This window comes from Piliocolobus tephrosceles, chromosome 18, assembly GCF_002776525.5.
Source record: "Piliocolobus tephrosceles isolate RC106 chromosome 18, ASM277652v3, whole genome shotgun sequence".
In the NCBI taxonomy this organism is placed as follows: domain Eukaryota; kingdom Metazoa; phylum Chordata; class Mammalia; order Primates; family Cercopithecidae; genus Piliocolobus; species Piliocolobus tephrosceles.
In genome coordinates this window covers 38,759,851-38,772,254 of record NC_045451.1, presented here as the reverse complement: position 1 = coordinate 38,772,254, position 12,404 = coordinate 38,759,851, and positions in this window count along the sequence as shown.

The window sequence follows — 12,404 nt, the reverse complement described above, 5'->3', positions numbered from 1 at the left end:
CATGAGATCAGGAGTTCAAGACCAGCCTCACCAACATGGTGAAAAACTGTCTCTACTAAAAATGCAAAAATTCAGCATGGCTGGGAGGCCTCAGGAAACTTAACAATCATGGCAGAAGGGGAAGCAAACATATTCTTCTTCAAGTGGCAACAGCAAGGAGAACAAGAGCTGAGTGAAGCGAGAAGCCCCTTACAAAACTATCAGATCTCATGAGAACTTACTATCATGAGAATAGCATGGAGGAAATTACCCCCATGATTCAGTTACCTCCCACTGGGTCCCTCCCACCACATGTGGGGATTATGGGAACTAAAATTCGAGATGAGATTTGGGTGGGAACACAGCCAAACCATATAAGTGGATATGTATGTATGGTGTGTGTCTATGTGGGGTTTTATGTATGGATGTACATCTGTGTTGGGGGTAGGTGGGAGCCTGGGTTTGTACGTGTGGGATGGTGTGTGCATATGTGTTTGTGTAGTGTGGCATATGTGCGTAATGCTTGTGAGTAGTTTTAGATATAAGTGTGGAGGGTTGCAGTGGGGGCTGGTAAACCACAGAAGACTTCAGGCCAAGGTTGATAGAGTGGATGCCATGTGTAAACACACCAAAGTGACTGAGCAGTATGTCCCAGTGGTTCTAAGTCAGCCTGAAAAATGAGATCACACTGGAAAAGGAGAGAGAGAAGAGAGCAGAGAGGGAGATGTGCGGATTTTACAATGAAGGTCTCTATTTTCTGCTGCTACAGCGATTTCTCTCTGGGCTGGACTCTGGGATCTGACTCATTCAGGAGAAAGGAGAAAGGGAAGAGGTATTCTCTTAATTCCCTTGCTTTTTCACCTTTGTCAATTTGTATGTACATATGTTGATTTAGATAAAAGAAAAGGATATATCTTCCAAAACCAAAGTGACAAATTTAGTACATTAGAGAGAAAGGTACGAATGATGGAATCAAGGCCCCAGTGGTGATTTGTGAGCAGGGTTTTAAGAGCATGAGAACATAGAATTGGTAGCTTGTTAGGTTTCCAAACTACACATATGGTATTCAGAAACATGTGTCACATAAGCACTATTTCCTCAGTGATTTATAAAATAGAGTCATGTGGTGATTCAGAAGACATGTTAAGTAATTTGAGCTTTAATAAAATATGTTAGTAACATTTGTAAGGAATTGATTTAGTCAATAGAACATTAAGTTAATTAGGGATGAGCAAATTCCTTAAGTCTAAGGTATATATATGTTTTAAAGGTATTTTAACTCTTCTATGTCCCATGCCTGATTCTGCTTCAGTGCCTCATCGGTAGGGCTCTGGAATTACTATTTTCATGCAGATCATGGACCACAATTTTTGGAAGACTGCACCAAATGCTGACACTGAGAGATGATCAGAGGTTACTGGATATTGTAGGTTGGATAATATTCCAGAGATCCCCACACTCTAATCCCCAGAAACTGTAAATATGTCACCTTACGTGGTAAAAGAGACATGGCAGATGTGACTAAGTGAAGGATATTGAGATCAGAAAATTATCCTGCATTTTCTAAGTAAGCCTAATGTAGTCACAAGGGTCCATAAAAGAGAGAGGGGGGGATCACAATCAGCAGTTGGAGATGTGACAACAGAAGCAGGAGGTTGGAGGAATCCATGGAGTGGTCAAAATGAAGGAATGCAGGTGACCTCCAGAATGTGAAAAAGGAAAGGAAGTGGGTTCTACACTCAGAGCCTCCAGAATGAACCTGCCCTGGGGACACCCTGATGTTAGCCAACTGGGACTTACTTTAGATCTTTGATCTCTATAATAATTAGATGACAATGTCATGTTGTTTTATGTTTGCAAATAAATACACTGAAACATCCATCTTAGGGAAGCCAGTTTTAAATGTATTTAGACATAAATGTAAATATAGAAAACCAACCTAGGATAAATATGAGATGAAGAAAAAGATAATTAGCCTCACTTGGAGTTGGGGATGGTAAAGATAGATACAGAAGACGAGGTGCAGTGTGGGTGGGAGTGAACATAAGAGTGGAATAGAACGATTAAAGAGCAAAGAAGCTCAGATTGGCTTGTGGTCTGGATGAAGAATGAGGATCTCAGGGAACCCCTGATAATATGTGGATAAAATTGCAGCTTTGTATAGGAGAATAAGCATGAAGAGAGGAAGTTGTAGTAAGAAAAAAAAATGTTTTTTCAAAATAATTGTATATGCTTTAATATAAAGACTAAGACTAAATCACAATGTGCTAAACAACAAATACAGAAAATACCTTCCTCGTTATCATTATTTATTATACAGTTATGAACCAATTTATTGTACTAAGCTGTCCTGCGGGTTTTCAGAAAAATAAATCTCATTTTCCCCACATAAAGATATTTGCCTGTATTTGGTAAAAATAAAATTACGATTTCAGAAATATCAATGCATTTAAGCAATGATTGAGTTCCAAGACTCATCTAAGGGATTGTGACCGAAAGATTACTATTTATTTATTTATTTGTTTATTTATTTAAATTATACTTTAAGTTCTGAGGTACATGTGCAGAACATGCAGGTTTGCTACATGGGTATATATGCGCCGTGGTTGTTTGCTGCATACATCAACCCATCATCTACATTAGGTATTTCTCTTAATGCTGTCCCTCTCCCAACTCCCCACCCCCTAACAGACCCCGGTGTGTAAGCTTCTCCTCCCTGTGTCCATGTGTTCTCACCGTCCAACTCCCACCTATGAGTGAGAACATGTGGTGTTTGGTTTCCTGTTCCTGTGTTACTCTGCTGAGAATAATGGCTTCCAGCTTCATCTATGTCCCTGCAAAGAACATGAACTCACCAAAAAAAAAAGAAAGAAAAAAGATTCTTCAAAGCTTGACATATCAAATTGACTTTTAAAAACATTAACCAATTGTCCATTACAGACCCAGCTCTGTATTTGCTGAAATAGAAAGAAAGAAATGGAAATTCTGGAATGGTTTGCCAGCATTCACACTCTTCCCTTTTAGACAAATTTAATGGAATCAGACACAGATTTGAGACTCACATGGTATAAATTGCATGTGGCTTCTGTTGTGGATTTTGTAGGAGTAGATATTTGAGAGCTGTAAATTTCAACCTTGCACAATTTTAGTCTAGGAAAAGAATCAGCTTGAATACAGGTCAAATAAGTTCTAGGATATTTTCCAAAAGAACATGCTAGATAAAAAATATATAGAGATTCAAAGAATAATAGAGCTGGAAAAGACTTCATAGATTATTTTATCCAGCTCCTTCAGTTAAAAAAAAAATAACAAACAGATCCAGAGAAAGGAAAATGCATACCAAACTCACACAGCAAATATGCAACAGACACAGTAAAACCAGGATCTCTTTTCATGCAACCAATAACATTCCCATCTTTTTATATTGGAAATCAATTCGTGAACTTGAAAAGACAATTGCCTACTTGATTAACTAGTAAGAGTGCTGAATGACATTTCTACAATGAGTGAACAAAAACACTTCTATCAGGTTCTAGGATTCATTCTAACAATGAAACAAGAATTAATTAATTTCCATGCGCCAGACATACTGCTGACAATCTAAAGATAAATAGGACACACTGCTTGTCTTGAAACAAAGACAGATATGTAAACATCTATGCATATAGAAGCATGCCAATTTTGACTCTAAATTGTGTCAACATCTGGGATTTAGACATTTCTCAAAATATCTTTCATACTAGTAAAAAAAAAAAATCAGAATTATTTGAATGAGTAAACAATGACTGTCTCTGGAATGCTGAGGCTCAGCAACCAGGCATGTGGGGTGGGAAATAAAATAATTTTTCATTTCATATCCTTTTGATTCATCTGGATTACTTTTACTATGTTCTTGTCATTTTTAGTGAAAAATGTGAGTACAAAAAGATTTTTACAAAAAATGCAAAAAAAAAAAAAACCCTATAATAATGCAGTTGCTTTTTACAGCATCCATCATATCCATCTTCCACATTAATTCCAACCAGATCTAGAGGTCTAATATTATGGAGAAATGTATCTCTAGGAAAATTAATATGTTTGTAGATATTGTATGTAATATCTGTACACATTGGAAAACAAGCCAGAAATGCACGCATACCTCGAACAATGGGAAGAAAATCCTATCTTTCCCATTCTTGCATACACATAGTGTGTCTTAGGCACGTTGGAGTTCTCTAGTGAGGACCCAGGGCCTCAGGGCATTAGCAGCATCCCAACCTGGACACTTGGAAGGACTGGTGTTCAGTAGCAGTGCTCAGGGGCAGCTTGCTGAGAAGACTCAGGCAGTGGTGTGGAAAGAGCTCACAGCTTCTGAGAAAAATGTTTTCACCAGATAGGATCATAACAATAAAGAAAAAAACAACAAAGCCACACAGTAGCAGATGAAATGTGATTCAGAGAAATGCTCTTCATTAAAGTTAACATTATCCTTATTTGTATCCCACAATCCATAGGACCTTGCATTTAATATATGAAGCATGGATTTACTATATAAAGGTAGCTAAAGAGATTTAGGCAAATAATAGAGGTAATACTCACTATAATAGAGAATTATTCAAGATATAGAAGGTTTTACACACATGTATGCACACAAGTGGCCAAGTATGGGTCATAAATACGTGTACATTTATGTCTTAAATTATTCTTGCATTTTCCCAAAATGCACATTTTTCAAAGGGAATATGTCCTCTCCACCTGTGGAAAGACTACTAGAAAATTAAAATTGTTTTAAAAATGTGGCCCATGTCAAGTCATAATGACTTCACCTGTAATAAAAGCTTTATTAATATGGATGAGTTAAAAATGATCAAGTTAATCGGTTTGAGACATGATGAAAATCTATCAGAGCAGAAAAAGAACTAAAAATCTACGCCTTCAAAAGCCAAGAACAATTAAATTCTCTCAAGGAAAATGTCCAAGGGAATTTCACAATTGCAGGCAAGTGATGATGAAGAGACTCAAAGATATCACTCAGTTAATTCCCTGCCATAGCAAGATTGCTTCTTGTGATGAGTGTGGAGCTCCAAATATACCTTCTTTTCCCAAGAATGAATTGGATTACTAAAGGGATAAAAATCTTTTGTTTCCTATGATCTCAATGGTGGTTAACAGAGGACAATTGTTTTGCAGTGTGCCTTGTGGGACTTTTGTACATAAGTTAGAGCATTATTTCTAAAATTGTTTGTTAAGACCCATTAGTGGATTTTGCAATCAATTTGGTGTTGCAATATGTTTGTAAGGAAATAGACTAGACTATAGGATGATACATGATATTAAAGGTACCTCTTAGGAAGAGTGATTTGTAAAATACTTGTTTTATTTCTGTGCATTTGTCCTGGAGCACATTGTTAAAAGTGTATATTAGAGTACATCATGGAGAAAAAGAAGTTTCAATGCACTGAATAAAATGAGTGAGACTCACATTCTCACTTTCCTCCCAAACAGGAATTTCTACAGAGTCAACATAATAGAAGGAGGTGGTTGTAGGTTTCATTGTGTTCCCCAAAGAGATTTGTTGAAGTTCTAACACCTGATACCTTGGAATGTGACCTTACTTGGAATAGGTTGAAGATGTGTATAATTAAGTTGAAATGGGAAGAGTTCCCGTATCTTTCTTGCAGAGCATGCAACAGGGGTGTGGCTCGCTTCTTGGGTGCCCCCCACAGCTCAAACCCCTAGGGGGAACATGCAGATGGGCAGGTTGTGGGAAATGTGGGTTCCAACCCCATAGCAGCGACTAGGGATGAGTGTTTACAGCTCCCAAAATCCCAGTGGGTGTGTGTTACAGTGCGCCCTTTCAGATTATCTTCAGGCGGCTGAGTTAATCAGCTCAGTTAGACCCTCTGCCTTATCGCAAGGACAGAGGGCTTTTTGTATCCTAGGGTTCTTGTCCTGGTGTATCAGAAATATCGGATAACACGTGGGCTTGGAGAATGAGTACAAGGTTTTATCTAGTGGTAAAAGTAGCTCTCAGCAGATGGATGGGAGCCAGAAGGGAGTTGGAGTGGAAAGGTGGTCTTCCCCTGGAGTTGGGCCACTCAGCGGACTTTCCTCCCACCACCCCCAGCTGAATTCCACGTCATTCACATCATTTCGCGGTTGAAGGCTTACTGGAGTCTGTCCGTGTGTGCTTCTGCTGGTGTGTTCCTCTCAACGTCCAGCCGTTTGTGTGTGTGACCACTAGGGTTTCGGGGTTTGTATAGGCACGGGATGGGGGCGTGAAGGGCCAGAGTGGTCTTGGGAAATGCAACATTTGGGCATGAAAACAGGAGTGCCTATTCTCCCTTAGGTCCGTGGGCACAGGCCAGAGCATGGAGCCCTCCCCAGGGACCGCACCCTTTGCCCCCAAGCACTTCCCTGCACCCCCTCCCCTATCAAAGTTACAATGAAGTCATACTAGAGTAGAGTGGGACCTAATCTAATATGATTAGTGTATTTCCAAAGAAGAGGAGAAAAGACACGGAGACAGACACAGCGGGAAGACAGTCATATGAAGATGGAGGCAGTGATTGTAATTATGCTGCCACAAATCATGTAACATATGGGGTTACCAGAAGCTAGAAGAAGCAAAGAAAGATTCTTCTGTAAAGAATCTGGAGAGAAAACAGTCCTGCCATTGCCTAAATTTTAAACTTTTCGTCTCCAGAACTGTGAAAGGATAAATTTCTGCTACTTTAAAATGCCTGGTTTGTGGCATTTGTTAAGGCAGCCTAGCAAACTAATCCAGAGGGAAATCTGGAGAAGCAAAGAGTGAGGAGAAGATATGGAAGTTAAGAGAAAGTAGCACCTGGTGTTGTGGAAATTTGGACACACCACCATGTAACTATATCTCAAATTTTAATTAAACTGTGCCCATATATATAAATGTCTTAAAAGAAAATTTCTTATGAAAGCAAGTTAAACATTTGTTTTCTACATTCAGTGCGATACGGAGATAGTAGAAACAGGAGATCTCAAGCCACAGAGCACACAGCTAAGGAACGAGCAGAACCATTTCTGAGATCTGCAGACTCTCACAGGATGTATGGTTCTTGATTTGACTGAATTCAAGTGAATTAGAGATGAATATCTGAGCATCAAGTGGCCCCTAAGTGAATTAGTATGTCCTGCATTAGTGTTAGTGGTGTATTTCTGGTACCCATAGCAGCCAGTTCTGTCATAGGCTCTAAAGAAGTATTGCTGATTGCTGAATGAATGAGTCTGCAATAACCACAGCAGGAGGAATGGAATAAGTGGCTTGCAATTCTCTATCTAGTGAAAAAATTTGAAAAGTAATACACTATGATTTTGTGTGCAAACATGGTTTCTGGCCTTTCATAAAATGCTAGAATGAACAGTGACCTAGCTATTGTGATGTGAGAGTCATTAAAAGACTTTCACTCCCCAACATTAACCTCATTTACAGACAGTGTCTAACATCTCAGTGTCATTCATTTTTTTCCCAAGACATTGCTGCTTTAAAATAATCACAGCTGAATTCCAAATGAATCTGGTGCTGAGAAAAAATTAGAGATTAAATTTTTAAAATAAAATTGATTTTTTGACAAGGAGCAATGAGAATGAGAAAAGAAGTCATAATGTTCACCTACCAGTTCAGAACATACCCAGTGAGAATTGCCATGACATTTGAGGATGTGACCAGTGCCCCTAGTTAGTACTTAGAAACAGTCTTTTCCTGGGTGGATATGCAAATTGACATATGTTTTCAATCAAGTACATACCCATTAAATATTGAATAAAATTTAAAATACAAAAGCATTATTTGAAAGTAATTTTATAGCATGCTTCTCCACAAAATGATGGCATATTTTTAACATTATGCAAATATCTTTGCAAGAAACCTAACGTGATGGTGCCTCATTTCAAACATACTTATCTTCACAAAGGATACCTCTTGCTAATAATTGTCTAAACCAGCTTCAGTTTCTAGTATATACATCTCTTTTGCTTCGAGATTGTAATTCTAAATTGTGTCTCATCTCAATTTTCTTATAGCATTTTCCTCAATGTATCTTAGCTTTGTATCTCAATATCTTCAAATAATTATTTTCAAACTATGTAATGAGAATTAGGTTCATATTTTATTATAACATAGTTTGAAACATATTAAATGTTCAATCAATTGAAATATAGTATGCCTAATGCTGAGAGATCTGTGTTGCAGGATATAATGATTACTTAATGTTTTACCATTAGGAAATATACAATCTAGAAGGAGAGGGAAAACATGCAAAAAACTTGAGGAATACAATATATTATGTAATTAAGGACTAAATTGTTTGGTTGGTACAGATTATAATAACTATAGTAGTTCAAGAGAGAAATTGATCAACAAAGATGAAAATATCCTAAGGAACATTTTAGGGAAGATACAAAATGAGAGTCTATCACTAGTGACTTAAGATGAATTCACAATCTTCCTTTCCTCTGGGAATACTGGGAAAATAATACAATGAGAGCTTGTATGGCACAGAAATTAAAAGGATGGTGGTAATCCTGGAGCATGTTATACCAATAGCAGGAATGCCTGGCTGAGATTTATTCTGACGGAGCCCTGGGAATCAAGGGGAATACCCAGGAAGGCCTCAGGAGGGAGCGGGCATGGGACACACAGGTGAGATCACGTTAAAGAAAATCCAGTGCACTTGCAACTTTTCCCAAACCAGCATGTAATAATCTATAATAAAGCAGAAGGTGAAGAAAGATCATAAGTTCAAAGTGGGAGGAAAATATTTGCTCTTTAAAGATAGAGTAAGCTGCAGATTACTTCAGATTATCAACACTATGTCCCAGCCACAGGCTTCCTTTCAGCTAAAAACGGCAAAGAGTTTATCTATTTTTGAAGACTCTTCTTTATCCGATGTTGCTTAGCCAAAGGAAGAAAACTGGTGCAAAGATAAAAGGGTCTTCATTCTTTCTCATTTTTAATTGAATTTTGACATGTATAGGAAATGAATTTAAACAAATATTTAAGGTGATGGGCATTGCAATTACATGGTTTTGAGCTTTCCAGATTACATGAATATTTTAAATTAACACATGTACCCAGAAAATATGTACATCTATCATGTATCAAAAATGTTTTCTAAAAAGACATAGGTGTAATAATCCAATAAAATTTGGCTTCATCTTCTGCTAACTGTTGCCATCCATAGAAACTGATTTCATTAATGAAGAGACTGTATATACTAGTAAGTTGAAAAATTAGGAGTTGAAGTCCAGAGGCAGGCAGGATAGCATGACATATCAGTTTCATGTTGCCAATGATATTAGAGGCTTTTTCTACCATTTTCTTCCATCATCTTTAGCCTGTGGCTTTCTTTTCACCTTGCTTCATGAGAAGATATTACTGCTAGAATGGCTGCCATTATATCAGCATTTCAAACAGGAAAAAATGAGAAGTAGGAAGAGGTGTGGCATAAAGATAAGGGCAAGTGCCAACTGTATGAAGAAGATAATTTCTAATTTTCCTTTCAGTTCTATGAGTCTAATGGCATTATAGTCCTAAGGCAACAGAAAGGGTGCTTTAATATTAATATAAAGCAATCATAACATCCTTCTATATTCAGCAATATGATAAAGATATAAACATTTTGTTAGAAGAAAACATAGAGAATATATATTTCTACATGTTAGTATTTTTGAAAGTGTGAATTATATCACAATTATCATTGCAATGAACATCTATAAAGTGTTTTATCTGATACAAGCAGTAGGTAAAACACTACATTAATTTTCTCATATAAATATCTTATTTAGAGCAGGAGGCAAGTATTGTGATTATACCTAAATACAAATAGGAAAGCTGAGGTTTAAAGAACCTTTCTCATATCACCAAGCCATAAATAAGAACAGAATTTGAATGACTCTTCTGACAACAAATGCATTTAATTCAACACATACTTAAAAATTAATTCTTAAATAAAAATTATTAAGTGCTTTCTTGCAACTTCAATAGTGGGGATGGGCAGAGAAGGAAATCTGCATGCAGCTAGAATCTCTATCAATGTCCATTAGAGAACAGTATTCTTTTTTATGTAAAGTGGATTCAGTGAGAAACTAAAATATGGCTGCTAATTACCACACCAATTTAACAAAGAACAAAATATTTTCTGTAATAGATCCTATAGCAACCAAACTTAAACTTCAGAAATTCTCTTTAACAACCATTTCCCTTTTCCCAAATTGCCAAAGGAAGCTTGGAAACATCTCTATTAAGAAATGTCAAGAGGCTTCATAGTGATTGAATCTTGAGCTCATCAAATAAAAGAAAACACAGCTATTTAGTTAATGAGAACTTTTTAAAAACACTGATAAAAATGAACATGTGGCTTAAAAAGGATGAAAGGAGAATTCCATTTGTCTTATGACAAGCTATGACTTACAAGTTATGATATCTTCTTATTTTAAATATAATCTTATGTGAGGATTAAACTATTCCATTAGTGAATAAGATTAGCTCTTTTGTATTAACCCGTGGACATCACTTTCATCATTTTCATTTAATTTCATAATTATAGAGCCATGTAATCTTTTTATTGCACTGTCTCAATTAAATATTTTCCCCTTCCATCAGACACTATTGGAAAAAAAGGAAGATCAAATAAAAAGATGGAAAAAGCAACCAAGACATTTCAATGGGAAAGAAGACTAAATTAGAAAAGAAAAAGAAAAACTTGTAGAGAAAGAAAGGAAATATAGCAAGAGAAAGACAGGAAGGGAGAGACGAAGGAAGGAAGGAAAAGAGAAGGAGATGTAGAGGAGGAAAAGGAAGAGAAAAAAGAGTGGGAGAGAAGGGAGGAGGAGGGGAAGACTGGAGCAAGGAAGGAGAGACGGGCAGGAGATTTAAAATCAATAGAAAATATACAATTTAAAAGCAGAATGCACTAAAGAGAAGATTCCACACCCTATCAGAATTTATCTCTGTCTTGTTCATGTTTCTTCCTTAGCTACCCACATGAACTACAAAGATTAGATATATCTGGTATAAAGGTGGTAGAGAAAACAAAATAAAGCAAAGGAATTGTATAAGTCTGTTTTGGTACTGCTGATAAAGAAATACCCAAGACTGGGCAATTTATAAAAGAAAGAGGTTTATTTAGACTTTCACTTCCACATGGCTGGGGAAGCCTCACAATCTTGGAAGAAGGCAAGGAGGAGCAAATCATGTCTTACATGGATGGCAACAGGCAAAGAAAGCTTGTGCAGTGAAATTCCACTGTATATAAAACCATCAGATCTCATGAGACTTATTCACTATCACAAGAACAGCATGGGAAAGACTTGCCCCATGATTCAATTACCTCCTGCAGTTTCCCTCCACAACATGTGGGAATTCAAGGTGAGATTTGGGTGGGAACACAGCCAAACTCTATCATTCTGCCCATGGCCACTCCCAAATCTCACATCCTCACATTTAAAAAACAGTCATGCCTTCTCAGTAGTCCCCCAAAGTCTTAACTCATTTCAGCATTAACTCAACAGTTCACAGTCCAAAGTCACTTCTGAGACAAGGCAAGTCCCTTCTACCTATGAGCCTGTAAAATCAAAAGCAGGTTCGTTACTTTTTAGATACAGTAGGGGTACAGGCACTGGGTAAATACAGCCATTTCAAATGAGAGAGATTGGCCAAAACAAAGGGGCTATAGGCACCATGAAAGTCCAAAATCCAGTGGGGCAGTCAAATCTTAAAGCTCCAAAATAATCTCCTTTGACTCCATGTCTCACATCCAGGTCACACAAATGCAAAAGGTGGATTCCTGTGGTCTTGGGCAGCTCCAACCCTGTGGCTTTGCAAGCATAACCTTCCTCCCAGCTGCTTTCACGGGTTGGTGTCAAGTGTGTCCAGCTTTTCCCGGCGCATGGAGTAAGTTGTCAGTGGATCTACCATTCTGTGGTCTGGAGGATGGTGGTCCTCTTCTCACAGTTCACTAGGCAGTGCCCCAGTAGGGACTCTGTGTGGGAGCTCTGACCCAACATTTCCCTTCTGCACTGCCCTAGTAGAGGTTCTCCATGAGCACCTTGCCCTTGGAGCAAATATGACTGGACATCTAGGCATTTCCATACGTCTTCTGAAATTTAGGTGGAGATTCTCAAACCTCAGTTCTTGACTGCTGTACACTCACAGGCTCAACACCCCCGGGAGCTGCCAAGGATTGGCACTTGCACCCTCTGAGGCCCGGGCCTGAGCTCTATCTTGGCCCCTTTCAGCCATGGCTGGAGTGACTTAAATGCAAGGCATTAAGTCCCTAGGCTGCATACAGCATGAGGGCCCTGGGCCCAGCCCGTGAAACCACTTTTACCTCCTAGGCCTCTGGGCCTGTAATGGGAGTGGCTGTCACAAAGGTCTCTGACATCCTCTGAAGATATTTTCCTCATTATCTTGG